Genomic DNA, 17,322 nt, shown 5'->3' on the forward strand with positions numbered 1-17,322 from the left:
TAGAGGGCAATGGTCCCTAGATTTAAACCCTCAGATTTCCCACACAACTCTGCAATTGTGTCCAGGCTTCAATGCTTATTGTATGAGTCTATCATTCTGAGGCCTGTGAGCATCAGTTTCATGTTCTAAACAATGAGAAGTATGGAAACTTTCTGGGATAATCTCTAAATACTGTTTGTCATCATTTAGTAAAAAAAAAAAACAGGTTCTATCTGTGTACTATAAGTAGATGTTCAAGTGTGCAGTAGTTTCTTGACAAAAGAAAAGCCATCTTATTTCTATAGCTTGAATACATATACAAGATGTCTAAGCAGTTGCCATGTGTTTTCTTTTTTGTAAACAAATGAAAGAATAGTGTAAAAGTAGTAGAAACAACAGCAAGGCACACATACCTGCCTAACTTGAAAACTTCTACCATCTTCTCCCCTGTATGCTTGCCACACCCTCAGCAAAAGGTGCGCTTTATGATGACATCACGGCACTGTTATGTCACTCCCATAACTGGGAAAGTATTCTTTGATCACCAGGGTCTCAATTCCTCACCAGCACGGGCAGAGGGCCCTGCAATGCTGTCACACTATCCACTGGGTTGGGGCGGAGATGTGTGGGTTACTGGGTCTCCATGAGGGATGAGTGCTGGCTTGCTCATGACAAAGTGAAGGACATCAACTGTTTTGCCACTCTAAGAAACTGATCCCCATTCAGGCCTTGAATCCTCCTCCTGTAGTCAGACACAGTGAGTCCAGCACAAAGAGTGAGTCATAGAGTCTCGAACAATGTTAATCTAACTAACCCCATCCATTCAAAGGGAGAGACCTGAGCTTCCATCCAGAATCACTCACCACAGCAGATGATTGCCAGATACTCCAGCTTCTCACTCGTGTGTTGATGACTTATCCTCAGGAGGCCTAACTGTGTCTCCCAGGGAAGCATGTCATATTGCAGAAAGAAAAACTCAAGCACCGTTGAGAAAGGCAATCTCCTGAAAACACGCCAGGTAAGAATCACTTTATCCACACAACCACACACAAGTGGTATTTTTCTGGGTAACTGTAAGTGGGCTTCCTGGTCCAGGTCTTGTATCCTATCTTCAGTGATTATACTGGGAAATAAGGAAGAGCACCCTATCCCTGAGTCAGTAAAGGAAATCCCATAAAGAATTACACTGGTTGAGCTGGGCGGTGGCTCACACATGTAATCCTAGCTATTCAGGAGGCTGAGATGTGAGGATCAAGGCTCAAAGCCAGCCCAGGCACAAAAGGACCTGATAGTCTTATCTCCAATTAACCTCTAGAAAAGGGAAGTGGGGCTTGGCCCAAGGGTAGGGTTGTAGCCTTGAGCTGAAGACCTCAGGGACAGCGCCCAGGCAGAGTTCAAGCCCCATGACCTCCCACACACACACACAAAGAATTAGCAAGGCTTAAAAGGGGTGTAGGAGAGGAGAGCTGCTAAAGTGCCCGGTGGAAGAAAGGGGCTCAGCCTAAACTGGATTCATAGCCAGGTCCACAGTGGGATGACTGAAGCAAGAGCAGCTTCAGGGTTAGTCACACTGTAGGAACTCTCTGCAGGTGGGGACACTATGGGGTGGAGGCTTTTGTTTCCACAGCAGTTGGGAGTTTCCTCTACCTTCACAGCACCGCTGGCCTGCCTGGCTCAAGACTTTGGAGCTCCAGTCCTTCTCCAGTGTTCACTCTGTAGCTAATATTGATCCGGTGTGGGACCTCCAGGAGGGGACCCAGAACATTACTATGAGTTGTTAAAAGTAGTATCAAAGTTAAGATGACTCACAAAAGATTAACTCTGCTTTCCCCATACAGCCCTCTGGGGAGTGCCCACCCTTACCCACACTAGTCAGCTAAAGACAAACAATTAACATCCTTCGAAAATATGGGGGCCCTACCACCTTCCATGCTCTACACCAGTGAAGCCAACCAGTATCATGCATATCAACAAAGTACTTCTGATGAAGTAAGTCCACACGACTCTGTTATGGTATACACAGAGTATTTTTTTTTAGCATCAACTCCTTTACCTGAATCCTGATCACCTGCTATATTTAATGTGATGTGTCCATGTCTAGGAGTGACAAATACATAGTGTATGTGTCAATTGGGCTCATTCCCTGTTCTGTTTCCAAAGAAAGAGTGCAGCTGTTTGGATGAAGGGGGATGTTCCAGGCTACATATGATGATCTGAGCCTTTATTTCAGCTCTTACTGTGTCTTTCAGTTCTCTGTCTGGCCTGACCCTTGCTGTCTCCTCATTCTAAGCCCCTATACTCTTGCATTCACATTGTTTATTGGCATGTACTTTATATAATAGAGGACACAGGGATTCAAAACCAGATCTCAACACCTAAATCGTTCTACCACTCAGCCTCTTTTCTCAGTTGTGACTAATACTATCTCTCAAGGATTAGGGACAGGCTTTAAAAGGTAGTGGATATAAAACACCTGACATTCAGTCTGGAGATGACACCCAATAAATAGTATCTGTTGTGTCATCAGGCACAGGAAAGGGTAAACACTAGACACTTAGGAAACATATTTAAGAATGGTTTAAGGCAAATGCTTAAAAATATTTAGAAGACATAGGAAACCACTTGCCAAACCAAATGTGTGGCCAGTGACTTCACTTCAAATTCTTTCCTCTTTTCTAAATTATTTTTTTCTCAAAAAGGGTCCAACTTGGTGAAGCTCATCCTAAGTTAGGGCAACTGAAAGTTCTTTGTTCTAAGCAATCAAGACCTTTATCATTCTGGGTGAAGGACTGTGGGTGAAATTAAGTTCAACTAAGGGGAGATAAATTAAGGGAAGCTATTCCATCATTGTTGCATTCCTTTGCAAACAAGTGGCAGCACTTATTCCCTAGGTGTGAGAACCTCAAGATGCCCACTTAGATGGGACTGCCTCACAGAATACATTGGGAAAATGGGGAAGAGCTATGATATTAAAAAGAGAGTTAGACACCTTTTGAGAGCTATGGACATAGATTAATTTCAAGAACACCTGTCCAGCCTGCATGAGGCCCTGAGTTCAAACCTCAGGACCACCAAAAAAGTAAAAGACACTTTTGATAAAGCTGTGGTTCAAACTACATTAGTGTTTGTTTACTAAGAAATGGCAACCTAGGTAAGTGCTGGTGGCTCACTCTTGTAATTCTAACTACTCAGATATCTGAGGATCAGGGTTCAAAGCCAGCCTGACAGAAAATTCCACAAGACTGTTTCTTAAAAAAAAAAAAAAACTAAAAGTAGTCAGAAGTGGAGCTGTGGCTCAAGTGGTGGAGAGCTAGCTTTAATCAAAAGAAGCTCAGGAATGACACTCAGGCCCTGAGTTCTAACCCCAGGACAGGCAATTTAAAAAGGAAAGAAATAGTTGCCTGCCTTGTCCACTTAAAGGGCTGTAACTGGGGTTTCTTTTGGTGTGTGAAGTTCAATAGGGAGCAGATTGTGTTAAAACCAGTATTGCAAATATATATAACAGTCTATTTTCTTGTTGGTACCTATCCAGAGGAATGATGGAATACATTCAAAGTATAGATTTCGGTTGCTGAAATTGACAGGAAGTCTTCTTGAACTATAGTCTTAGTGTGAGTCCCAAGAATATACAGAATAGTATATAGTTACTACAGATTGTGTGTTTCGTGTGTGTGTGTGTGTGTGTGTGTGAGAGAGAGAGAGAGAGAGAGAGAGAGAGAGAGAGAGAGAGAGAGAGAGAGAGGGATGAAGAGAGGGGGAGGGCAGAGGGAAGGGAAGGAGAAGGAGAGAATGTGTGAGTGAGTGCTGATACCAGTGTGTGAACTCATGGTCTTCACTTTCATGGTTTCCTTGACCATGAGTGGTGCCCTACCACTTGAGCCACACCTCAAATCTGGTTTTTTGTTGGCTAAATGGAAATAGATTTGCAAGCACTTTCTGCCTGAGGTGGCTTCTAAAATCAAACCTCGACATTTCAACCTCCTGAGTAGCTAGAATGATAGATATGAACCTGGTTTGGAGTCTGTTTCTAATATGTGGTCTTTTATTGGAGAAGATGGAAGAACACAAACCATGGGAGATCTCAACATCGACTCAAAAGAAAATGAAACTCCTGAAACACAGAAGATCGAGCTATGTCAAGGCCTCAGGACCTTTCTGGCGTGGCAGAAAGGTAAAGTCCTTTTCTCGTGATGCAGAGCAGAGGAGATTCAAGTGTGAGTGCTATTACTGCAAGAAGTATCCAGGAACATCTTCTGGAGTCTCAGTGGACAGGAAAGCCACCTCTCATTCTTCCTCCCGGGATAGTCTCTCCCTGAACTTCAGTAACTTGACACTCAATTCTGGTACCATCCAACCCCCCTTTGGGCAAGAATGGACCCAAGAAAGGGAGATGAGAGAGGAACCCTGGCAGCAACATCCTCAAAGAGCATTTCAGACACTTGTACACACAATGGGCAGGATGTCACTAAGATCCTCATCCTCAAGCGAAGGAGGTGCAGAACAATTCATGTCCTGAATAACAACGTCTCCAGCCCCATGTGAGACATCCTGATAGGAACAGGATCAGGACAGTGACAACATTCAGCCAGATGGCAAAACATATAATCAGCTAGCTTTTCAACCCAATTCTATAATCATAGCAATCTTTTGCTAGAGTCTACCCTTCTCGGGCATGTTGAGAATAGCTTCTGAATAGCAAGAACAACTATCTAGTAATTATTCTTTCCTCTGCCTAGTACAATTTCCATGGGGTGAACTGTCCTTTTCCTTCCTCGACTTTCAGATTTTTCTCCATTAACTTATAGCCAATAAAGTGTACAGCATCTACATCCTATTCATGCCTTGCTGTTGTCCAAGTTCTTTCATTTCCTTTTCATTGTGGTCCAGAAGAAGCCTTGGGGATGTGGATGAAGAGGAGGTTCACTTTTACTTTGAAATCTTTGTAGATGAGTAGATAGCTATAAAGACAATATATACATATATATACATATATATATATATATGTATTGCCAGTCGTGGGCTTGAGCTCAGAGCCTGAGCACTGTCCTTGGACTTTCTCAAAGTTAGAGCTCTACCACTTGAGCCTCAGCACCATTTCTGGCTTTTTTCTATGTATGTGGTACCGAGGAATTGAACCCGGGTCTTTGTGCATGCTAGACAAGCACTCTACCACTAGGCCAAACTAAAAAAAAAAAGACAATATATTTCTCCTAAGCCTACCATTGTAGTACAATATAAAAGATAAAAGCCAGAATATGAGCCTGGTACCAGTGTCTTACATCTGTAACCTTAGCTACTCAATAGCTGAGATCTGAGGATCATAGTTCAAAGCCAGACTGGGCAGAACAGTCCAAGAGACTCATCTCCATCTACCTACCAGGACAAAGCAGAAATAAAGCTGTAGTTCAAGTGGTATAGCACTACTCTTGAGCAAAAAAGCTCAGGGATAGCACTCAGGTCCTGAGTTCAAGCCCCAAGACTAACACACGAAATAAAGCAGTATATAGATACTGGTACGATAGGTATATATAATTTCCCTATCACTTCATTGTATGTGTAGTTTTGTATTAACCTCCTGCAATAAATTCACAAAGCTGTTCCAGCCCCACAAAAACTTCACCGTAAAGACTGTAGCTTTGTAGTCACTCGGCACCATCCTTAAACTGAGTAACCACTGAAACATCCTCATTTCTAGAATTGTCTCATTTCTTGAATGTTATACAAAACAGAATTATGTATGGTGGCAACCTTTATGAGTTGGCCTGATTTCCTCTCCACAAGGCATTCAGTTCTATGCATCTATATTCCAAGTCTATGCCTTGGAGATACAGCTCAGTGGTCCCATATTTATTTAGTATGTATGAGGCACTAGGTCAAATACTTAGCAATACACAAAAGACTCGTATCTACTCTTTTGCTGTAATGCATTCAGAGTAAAGATGCATCATCTTTTATCTATTCACCTGTTGGTGGGTGTTTTGGTTTCCAGATAATGGAAACCAAATTATTACAAACTATTAAACTATTACAAAGAAAGCTGTTATTCTGTGTACCAGTCACTTACCTCTATAATCCTCGCTACTCAAGAGGCTGAGATATAACTACTCTGGTTGAACACCTGCCTGGGCTGATAAATCCAAGAGACTCTTTCTCCAATGAATCAACAAAAGTACAGGAAGTGGCAAAGTGTCAGCCTTAAGCATAAAGGCTAAGCTATACAAAAGAACCTAAGTTTAAGCCCCAGTACCATCAAAAAACAAAGCAATAAATAAAGCTGATACGAAGTACACTTAGTGAGGACTGAACCTCTCACTTCTCTCGGCATGAATCCAGAATTGTAATATGTAGGTAATACAGAATGTGCATGGTGGAGTTGGGAGCCTAGCCTAGTGGTAGAGTGCTCACCTAGCATGCACAAAGTCCTGGGTTCAATTCCTCAGTACCATATACACAGAAAAAAGCCAAAAGTGGTGCTGTGGTTCAAGTGGCAGAGTGCTAGCCATGAGCAAAATGTGTCCAAGGACAGTGCTCAGGCCCTGAATTTAAGCCCCAGGACTGGCCAAAAATAAAAGAATGTACATGTTTTGATTTTTGACAGTCCTGGGGCTTGAACTCTTGACATAGACACTGTCCATGAGCTCTTTTGCTCAAGGCTAGTAACCTATCACTTGAGCCACAGCACCATTTTGAGCATTTTCTGTGATTGATTGGAAATAAGAGTCTCACAGACTTTCCTGGCCAGGTTGGATTTAAACTGTAATCCTCAGATATCAGCCTCCTGAGTAGCTTGGATTAAAGGTGTGAACCACTAGACCTTGGCTCATGTTTTGATAATTTAACTTAACTATAGAAATGTGTCCCAGATTTGCAGTTACATTTTCTACACAGACCATCAATATATGTGACATATCAATATGTCATGCCTATACATGTAACAATATATGTCACATACATTTTTTCTACAGCATCTCGATGATGGGAATAGTCACATTTTTGGCCAATTTACCATTGTGGCCAGTGTCCTTATCAGCCACCTTTATAGCCCCTTTATGGGAAAAGGTCTGCTACACCCATGATCACTTTTTAAATGCTACTCATGCCCTTCATTCCCATGGATAGAAATTGCTGCTTGGGGACGGGAGTTTGGCCTAGTGGTAGAGTGCTTGCCTAGTATGCATAAAGCCTGGGGTTCGATTCTTCAGTACAACATACATAGACAAAAGCCAGAAGTGATACTGTGGATAAGAGGTAGAGCTCTAGCCTTGAGAAAACCCAAGGATAGTGCTCAAGCCCTGAGCCCAAGCCCAGTACTGGCAAAAAAAAGAGAATAAAATATCATTTACTTGAAAACAAATAAAAGTGTAGATTTTATTGTTATTATCACTACAACCGTGAGTAATGTGGTCTACTTAAGCAGTTCCATTTTACTCTGACATAACCGACCCTTGGTACTTGAAAATTCTACAATAATTTACAAAGTACACTATTTTTATAATGCTTCAGTTTCTTTATCTGTGAAACCCAAATAGTGATGTTACTAAAGACAGAGGAATGCAGCTATAAAAAGAATAAATTCTATTATGTTGATAAAGAGCAGAAAATACTTCCTAGTATTTTAGATTGACCTTTTATGTCTTGATACTCTAAATAAAGGCATCAATTGAAATAAGGGTGGCATTTGAAAAGGATGATCCTGGGTGGATATATTTGAAAGAATATGAACCAACATACCACAGAGTACTTGGATATCTGTGTTTATATCCGTACTGTTCATAAAAACTCAGCTTCCGGTCTAGTGCCAAACAATTTATCAACAGATAAAGAAAACAATGTATGTATATATACATAACAGAATATTACACAGCTGTAAAGAATAAAATATCATGGGCCGGTAGTTTGGCCTAGTGGTAGAGTGCTTGTCTAGCATGCATGAAGACCTGGGTTCGATTCCTCGGTACCATATGCAAAGAAAAAGCCAGAAGTGATGCTGTTGCTCAAGTGGTAGAGCTCTAGCTTTGAGAAAACCCAAGGATAGTGCTCAGGCCCTGAGCCCAAGCCCAGGACTGGCAAAAAAAGGAATAAAGTATCATTTACTTGAAAACAAATGAAAGTGTAGATTACCGTATTTAGATTTAAAGCATGTTCACTAGGCTACATATGGCATTTCTTCACTCATATTTGGAATCTAGACCTGAAATAATAATAATAATAATAATAGATAGGTGGAAATGCACCTTGGTCTGATGTGGAGACCCATTTCAGTTTTCCCACTTGCATTTCCAATCATTTATTATTATTATTATTAATATTATTATTTGAAAGATTTATTCCATGGAATTTCACTCCTCCATATAATATTCTTTGGGCCACCAAATTGTTTATATAAGGCAAGAGGGGAAATAAGTTTCAAAATTCCATAGTGACTACTCTCATTGTGTGAAGTACACTATGGAGATTCAGTAATCCTGGTTAGTAACCCAGTTGCCTTTTTTTTGTTTTGTGCCAATCCTGGAGTTTGAACTCAGGGCCTGGGTGCTGTCCTTGATCTTTTTTGCTCAAGGCTAGCATTCTATCACTTGAACCGCAGCTCCACTTCTGGCTTTCTTTGTGGTTAATCAAAGATGAGAATCTCAAGGGCTTTTCTGTTCCTTCTGGCTTCAGCCTCTTGAGTAGCCAGGATTGCAGGCATAAGCCACTGGCCCCTGGCCCCCAGTTGTCTTTTATAGATACCAAAGGCATGCTGAAACACACAGGCAGGAGAGGCAAGGTTCTTGGAGAGATGAGGTTCTTCCTGCTTTACCTTTATGTCAGTTCAGCAGCCAGGTTCAGATCACTGTCAGTCATCCTAATCACCATTTCCTTGCACTCAATCGTGTGCATGTATTAACTCAGTATTGAAGTTGATGAAGCAGTAGCAGAAGTTGCCATGTGAGCTCTTCTGGCCTGTAAATTCTATGAAGATATAGAAACCTGATATATTAAAATAAAGACACTACATGGATATGTGGTGAGTTTGGTCAAGATACCTTTAGAATAATTTTTTAGAATGATTCAGAGATCCAAGAGTTGTACTTAGAGGCTGTGTTAGCTGATACTAATGAACATATAACTCTGTCTCTGGTAAATCTGACAGGACATCTCATCTGTGATTACCCTAAAGAGCAATCATTCAAGTGTGTCTCGTTTAGTCTCACAAGGATCTCAATAGAAGATTGCTTTCTTTGTAGGTAGAAGACAACAGATAATAGAAGGTTGAGACTTGATGCACTACTGCTAGTTTTTGAGTATAGAAGAGGTACATGTAATACCACAAAGTAGTCATTAGACTATGATCATTATTCTCTGTCAAAGATTCTGAAGGAATTGTAGACCAGTGTCATGTGCCTATAAGAAACTGAATTTTGACTCTGATTGATTGTGGAAGTGATTCCTCCCCAAACGAACAACTAACATCCTATTCTAGGTCACATCTTATTTTCTGACTAGTGAGCTCCTTGCCAGAGAACCCAAACAAGTCTTTCTCTCGACCAAAAGAACTAAGAGACCCTTATCATGGAGTACAGATCATGGAGTACTCATTAATACTAATACAATTTTCCCTCTGTTCCATCACAGAGATTATCCTTATTAAGAAGTACCCTCATCCTCATCATTCTTCTATTACTGACCCCAATTTATTATTCTCCATTCATCTTAAACAAAGGTCCTGCATCTCGAATTTATGTGTTCTTTAGGCTTCTTTGTTTATCTCTTGGTAGAAAGTTGAAAATCCTTTCCAACAACAATCTGACTAATCACCTTTCAGTTATTTTAGCACTGACCTCATCAAAATTCTGAGTTCTTATGCCAAGTATCAGATGAACCATTCAAATTATCTGTGTTTCTGAGTAGGGGAAAAGGAGAAGGGAAGAGGACTCTGTTCTAAATATGTGGATTTGACTTTTGTTGTTTATGGAGTTATTTTACTTTTTTCCACAGCTGTGAGTTTACATCCCTAGTGCCCTAACACCCTTCAGCTCCTTCCTGAAAGCCTTCTCCAAGTCCTAAAGCCCAGTACGATGTCTAGAAAACCTCCAGGTTTACCCTTAGTTTAAATTTTTCTCTCTCCCTCTCTCCTTCTCTCCTCTCCTCTCCCTCTCTCCTTCTCTCCCTTTCTTCTTCTCTCCCTCCCTCCTCCCCCCGCCTTTTTCATTTGAATTCAGTACTTGGCACTATCCCTGTCCCTGAGCTTCTTTCATTCAAATCTAGCACTTTAGCACTTGAACCACAGTTCCATTTCCAGGTTTTTTGGTAATTTATTGGAGATAAGTGTCTTATGGACTTTCCTACCTGGGCTGACTTCAAACCAGAATGCTCAGGTCTTAGCCTCCTGATTAGGCAGGATTACAGACAATCATGCAAATTCTTTTTTAGTGAAAAGACTAAACAAAGAACATCAGACTTAACTGCTTCCAGTGAGAACACCTGTGCCGCGCTCCATTATCCATCTGATGAAAAATCCTATCCGTTTCCTAATCAATCCTTAATCTCAGAATAGAGATTTTTATCCTATAAGATTTGGGATAAGTGTCCTTTAAAGCGTCAGTTCAAGAAGCCTTTGATCTATTTGTCAAGAGTAACTCTAATAACTCCACAAGAGCAATACCCCTAGTTCTCTGGATGTCTCTTGGTTGATCTTGGCCACAATGAACAGGGGTGTATCACAGTGGGGTTGGATGATAGTTCATAGCATAGCTCTTATTAGAGTAAAGGTGCAGGATGATGACAGATCACATTTCTGATAGCAATTAATAGGTTGTAAAATGGACATATTTTAAGTGTAGGAAAGAAGCGAGTTCTTAGTGATGGCTCTGGTGTAGAGAGTAGGAAAAGGTATCAGAGGGAGCTAGAACAGTGTATACTCAGAAGGGGAAGATAAGTTAATGTTTCAAAATGTCAAGACTGAGATGCCTGCGAAATTTAGATGAAGAGAGGCTATGACAGGGTCTTTAAAGACCTGGCAGAGAGAAGAGCACATCAGCCAGGAAAATTCATTTGGACTATCAGCATAGGAATATCACTCAGAACCATTAGGAACTAGATGACATCACTAATCACATCACATCACCAAAGATTGTGCCTTGGGAAATTGCCAAATCTCCACGTCAGATGGAGGATTTGATTCAACTGAGAAGGAAAATTGAAGGGCAAGAGAAAAACACGTGTAATGGTGGGACATAGCTATATGAGATATATGGTAGCTTATTTTCATGGCAACCTTGATATTTTTAAGTTCAGATATCACAACCTGAGGACTCAGTCTCTCTAATAGCTTTACCTAGACCCCTCTAAGCCTGTCTTAGAATCTGAGTATTGTCAGATGGTTTTGATGTGCTAGGTAAGGGAAGAACTTGAGCACTTCAAAGGGTGTCTTTTATAAACTCCAGTAGGCCATCATTTGTCTTCATAGAATTTCTTTACTCGCAGGATTGTGTCCTAGAATACTGAGTTTTGATCATTACCTTGATATCCAGCCTCTTGAGCTGGATATCATGCTTCAGATGATAGGGAATAAGCTCACAAGCAGTGGTAATGACCCCTTTGGACTCTTTGTAAGCCCTACAGGTTTCTTAATAAGAAATAGGGAAAATTCTGGCTTCCAGGAGGAAAAACAATTCCCTTTGCTCTGATCAATTAAAGACTTCCTAGTTTGGAAATTCTTTTCTCATTCTCTTACCAGCTCATAAAATGGGATCAAAAGCCCCATGCAATTAGTTCTTGATTTTACCTTTTTAAGTTCTTGCCATCAATTCCATTCCAAATAAGGTGATGTACACAAGCAGATCAAACATGTATATACTGTTCCAATATGAGAATTTAATGACTTGGCCTCTCTTGCTGCCTGTGAACACATGATGAGCCTAGGTCTGGTCTGTTTGGTAATGTTGGCTTCTCTCTAATTACTCATCTCTTAGAACTTGTGGATAGAATTCTTTTGACATTGGATTTCAAATTAGTGGGGTAATTACCACCTGAATTATCTTCCCTCTGTTGACACCTATAAATCCAAAGAAATCCTCACTCAGCCCATCACATACTCCACTTTTGACAGTCTCCTAGGTACTGGTACTCTGCAAGAAATGCTCTCAAATCAGTTTGTAGAGTTCATCAAACACATACTGTACTGGATCAGGGCATAGATGCGGAAAAACAGAAGGATTATTGGAGGACCAAAAGAAATTTACAATAATATTGACATGCACACAGTCCTTTATGGGGCTAGATGCTACCCATCACTGAAGAGCATGCTATTTAAGGAAATGCATTTGATACTCTTCACTGAGATCTGAGATAAGAGAAACCAGCAAAGATATAAGGAAACAATATAAGGCATATAGAACCCAAAGAAAATGAAGAGATAACTCTGTTTGAGATAGGTTTTTGGAAATTAATGATTCAGGCCTAGGGAGAAGGACTTTCAGGATCAAGGGTTAGTAAAGTGAGTGGCATTTTGATATGGAATGATTTGGTTCTCATTTTTTTTGCTTTGTGTATAACATTGTATTTTTGCCTATTTCACGAACTCCCCATAATAATGAGAAAGTATTTCTTATTCACAACTTTAAATTCATTTGATTCATAAGAGACTGTGCACAAACAAAGTATTTTTAGATAATGTAGACTAAAAGTTTGATCATTTTTCTGTTCTTTTAGATAATAATAAAAGGTTCATGAAAAAGGCTGTGCTGGTATCGTGGGAACTGGTTACTAAATACGCTGTATAGTCACAAACATGAATGTTATCATAGCTTCTAAAAACATTTGGCTAGAAGATGCCTGGAAATCAGCAGCCAGTCAAGCCAGGACCAGGTGTGCTAAACATGTCCAGATGGGTCCTCGATAATTATCTTATTTAAAAAGTGAATTGGGAAGACTAAACTTTCAGGGATCATTTCTATAGTATGTTACTAGAGAAACTCCCCTGGTTGTGTAGAGTACAGCAAGGTGACATAAATATCCCTTCGCTTTGTGTTCACAAAATTTGAACTCTGTAACATGTATAGTTCACTAATTTGAATGTTTGTTCAATATAATGAACTAGAAGGAATGCAATTTTCTGTAGATGAATGAACCAAATGGTAACCATTAAATAATTGCATTTATATGTTGCAATACATTTCAGAGGAAGCATTCACGCTGCAGGGAATAAGGTACCTCTTTTAGCACCTTAGTGCAGTTTATTGTGGTGCTATTTGTTTTTACCTGAATTCTTTCTTCAATGGAAAATGTTATTAATCTTCCTTTCATAGACCTTCTATTTTTTGTTCCCTAAGTTAGTTTAAAAGTCCTTGTTATGGGGCCAGGAATTTGGCCTAGTGGTTAAAGTGCTTGCCTAGCATGCACGAAGACCCGGGTTCGATTCCTTGGTACCACATATATAGAAAAAGCTGGAAGTGGTGCTGAGGCTCAAGTGGTAGAGTTCTAGCCTTGAGAAAGTCCAAGGATAGTGCTCAGGCCCTGAGCTCAAGCTCAGGACTGGCCAAAAAAAAAGTCCTTGTTATGTTTATGATAAGGTATGGTTAGCATGCTTAAGACCCTCTCCCAAGTCTCAGCACTTTAAACAAATTCCAAATTTTGAAACTTGCTTCCTAAAAAGTCCATAGAAGTCTGATGAGTATGCTTTTAGTGGAATATGGATACATTGATACCATTTAAAAAAACAACTTACATATTTTAGACAACCTTACATACTTAATGCTTTCAATATAATGTTAAAAAACATTTTGTATGCTAACAATCAATATATTTGTTACAAGTTATAAAGTTCAGAAGTGTATACAACATTGACAGTTCCTATTTCTTTTAGTCACAGGAAAATATTTGTTAATTTTGTTTCCAAAGTGTCAAAAATCATGCACCCACTTTTACACTTACAAATTTTCATATTTATTACAAGATGGTTTGAAGGTCCAAGAATAAAAACAAATTAGGGAAGATAATGTATAACAGTTACATGATATGTTGTTTTAAGGAACTTAGCTAAATGTTTTTTAAATTTGTCCTAATGAATGTGTCAAGAATGAGTTTTTTAGTGGCTAGTAGTTTTAACTCCCCACCTCCGGATTTTAGATAATTTGAAATAACTACTCCTTTATTGGAGAGATGATTTATTTAAATTCCAAAGCAACCATAAGAAAGATTTTATAATTTTAAAGCTGCATCTTCCATGCTTATAACATGTTATATATGTCAACATTTTATTAAATCTATTTTAAGTGAAGAAAAATAATTATGGTTAAAAATTCAAAGACCTATCACTACCCTATGTGCATCTCTTGAATTTTGACAAAAGAATGGGAAAACAGGTAGATTTTTTTGTCGTTGTTGTTGTTGATTTAGGGGCTTGAACTCTTGACCTGGATATTGCCCTGGAGCTCTTCAGCTCAAGGGTAATGCTCTACCACTTAACCAACAGTACCATTTCTACTTTTCTCACCATTAATTGAAGATGAGAATCCCAATAGACTATTTGTGCCGGGATGGCTTTGAACCGCCGGCTCATAGGTAAATTTTTTTTTATTAAGAGTTGATCTTAGAATTTAGGAAATGGTGAGTGATCAACTGCTCAAGGGATTGAATTGTCCAGTCAGTGGTTATGTAAAGTTTAAGACTCTGAAAGGCATTGGCCACTAATGTTTTTTAGCCTCTCTTTGTTTTTTAGGAATGTGGTATACTTTCAGGAATATACTGCACATTTATGAATAAGTATAGACAACTGGGGAACACTGGAGATAGGAAGACTATTGAAACATTTTGCATTTGAATTTGGTTTTAAGACTTAAACTTTTTTTCTTTATAAAATAGTAGAATCAGACTGTCCATTCCAAAATGTCTTTTCTCTAAACACAAACGAAAACTAAATGTCAGTATCTCATGATGGTGGACAAAAGGAGTTAATGCAAATAAGTAAATAAACTTTTCACAATGTTAAAAAAAAGTGAATTGGGGGAACAGGAGTTTGGCCTAGTGGTAGAGTGCTTGCCAGCATCCACGAAGACCTGGGTTCGATTCCTCGGTACCAAATACATAGAAAAAAAAGCCGAAGTGTGATGTGGCTCCCTGTCCCTGAGTTCAAGGTCCAGGACTGGCAAAAACAAAGGGAACTGGAAAGATTTTGGAGAGGGTGGGGATATTTGCATTCTATTCCTAGTCTCAGATTCTGTATTGAAACATTCCTTCCATTCAGAAAGCCCAAGTTGTACTGTGGCCACAGCTACCTGGGGAAAGGAAAGATAGTTCAGAAGGAGGCAGTCTGCTATCACCATTAGCTAGAAGATCTTAGGTATTGTGTCAGGAAACTCGAATCTCTAATACAGTGTCCTCATTAAAAAATGGATAAACAGTGATGTCATGTAGAAAAAAATGAGAATATAGGCTACATTCACCATGTATGCATCACTTCCAGAAATGAAAGGCTGGATGTACATACCGCTTCATTATCCTTGGTTAGGTGAATAGGAAACTGTCCTATGGGAACAATGTCAAGATTGTGTTATTGTCTCCCAATAATCAGGTGCTGTTTAGAAGGAGCAAGGTCTCCATGTAAATTAGGAGACCATGCAAATAATTGTCACTGCTCTAAAGAGAAAACAGCAAGGTAAATCCCAATGCTACCCCAGGGAAGAATGACATATGTCACCTAGCCAAGGTGTTTGGCATCTAATAAATGTGGAGGTGCAAGTTTTATGCAGATGAAATGGAGAGACCACACTCAAGCAGACAAGTAGCTCATGAGTAAGAAATGTTATTTAGCAGGTCATCGTTAGAAATTCCAAGTGTGTGTGTGTGTGTGTGTGTGTGTGTGTGTGTGTGTGTGTTTCCCATTGAGTGTGTATTTCTTCTTTTCCCCCAGAAGGCATTCTGGGTAGTGACCATAACTTGAGAAACCAGGTATTTCTGGTAATGAGCACATTTGATGTTCACAATTTTTATACACACACACACACACACACACACACACACACACTTTTTCCTAGGTGTTTGAGTTCTAGTTTAAGTGTTCAAAGCACTGGCATCACTCAGCTCAAATGCTAGATTTTAGCTTCTTTCAAAATACCCAGTGAGAGCCAGGCACCACCAGTGGCTCACACCCATAATTCTCTCTAGACAGGAGGCTGAGATCTGAGGGTGGCATTTTGAAACCAATTCAAGATGTTGGAAAGTCTGTGAGAGTCTTATCTCCAATAAACTACCAAAAAAAAATAAAGCTGGAAATAGAGCTATGTAGTTGTGCCTCATGTGGTAGAGCACTGGACTTGAGCAAAAAAAAAAAAAAAAGCCCTAAGTTCAAGTCCTGTGTTTTCCAGAATAGTGTGGTGTGTATTTCAGGATTCAAACACCTTGGGTTATTATTCTTATTTGAAGTGTACATATTTTGGAGTCACTATATTAGTTGTTCACTGAACAGTATTGCCTGTTTCTTTATTGTTATAGAGAAATTGGTAGTCAAGTATCTTTTCTCTGATTCCTGTTATGTGTGTATTTATATACACATATATAATATATACATATATAGTACACATATATAGCATATATATTTTATGTGTGTATTATCTATGCACATATGTACGTATATATGTGTGTATGCACATGTGTGTAGATGTATATATGTACATGCATATGCAAATATACCTGTGTTTGCATGATTATATATGCATATATAATCATGCATACACATATATACACACACTGTTTTAATTTTTTATTGTTGGGGTGATGTACAGAGGGATTGTAGTTACAGTCATCAGGTAGTCAGTACATTACTTCTTGAAAGTTGTTACCCTTTCCCATGTTTTTCTCCCATGTTCCCTCCCTCCACCCCCTCCTACCCATCTTGTTTTTCCCTTACTTTCCATTTTTCTTTTTTTTTCATATATTTTTATTGTAATTAATAGAAGGGTTACATGATATTTGCCAGATAGGAGGTGCATTAATCCACATACATTGATACCCTTTCACATGTCTTGATCTTACTTTCCCTTTTTCAAATAAGCATATATACAATATACCAGGTACCACAGTCAAATGTAGTAACAACATGAGATAAACCATAAAGGGAAAGAAGAGAACAGGAATAGCTTCATACAGTACATCAAGAACAACAATCATAAAGATAAACTTCTGGTTTTCATATTCTGGAGTTCATTTAGTTTAGTCCTTATAGGACTAATGGAATTTGAATGATGATTTCCTTGAAGCACCTGATTCCAAGGTGGTGGGCTGTGAGATCAAGAGACCAGGATGCATCAGGTTTTCTGCCCAGAAAATAGTAGTTGTCAGTTTTCTCTCCTTTCACAGCAAAGT

The 17,322-nt window shown here is 39.3% G+C and overlaps 1 pseudogene; it reads left to right on the forward strand.

Annotated features, from left to right (window-relative positions):
- The first annotated feature begins 12,888 nt into the window (after positions 1-12,888).
- Positions 12,889-12,965, forward strand: LOC150040806 (small nucleolar RNA U3; annotated as a pseudogene).
- The last annotated feature ends 4,357 nt before the right edge of the window (positions 12,966-17,322 follow it).

The sequence above is a fragment of the Megascapheus bottae genome, chromosome X (genome assembly GCF_031878675.1).
Source record: "Megascapheus bottae isolate mThoBot1 chromosome X, mThoBot2.hap1, whole genome shotgun sequence".
Classification (NCBI taxonomy): domain Eukaryota; kingdom Metazoa; phylum Chordata; class Mammalia; order Rodentia; family Geomyidae; genus Megascapheus; species Megascapheus bottae.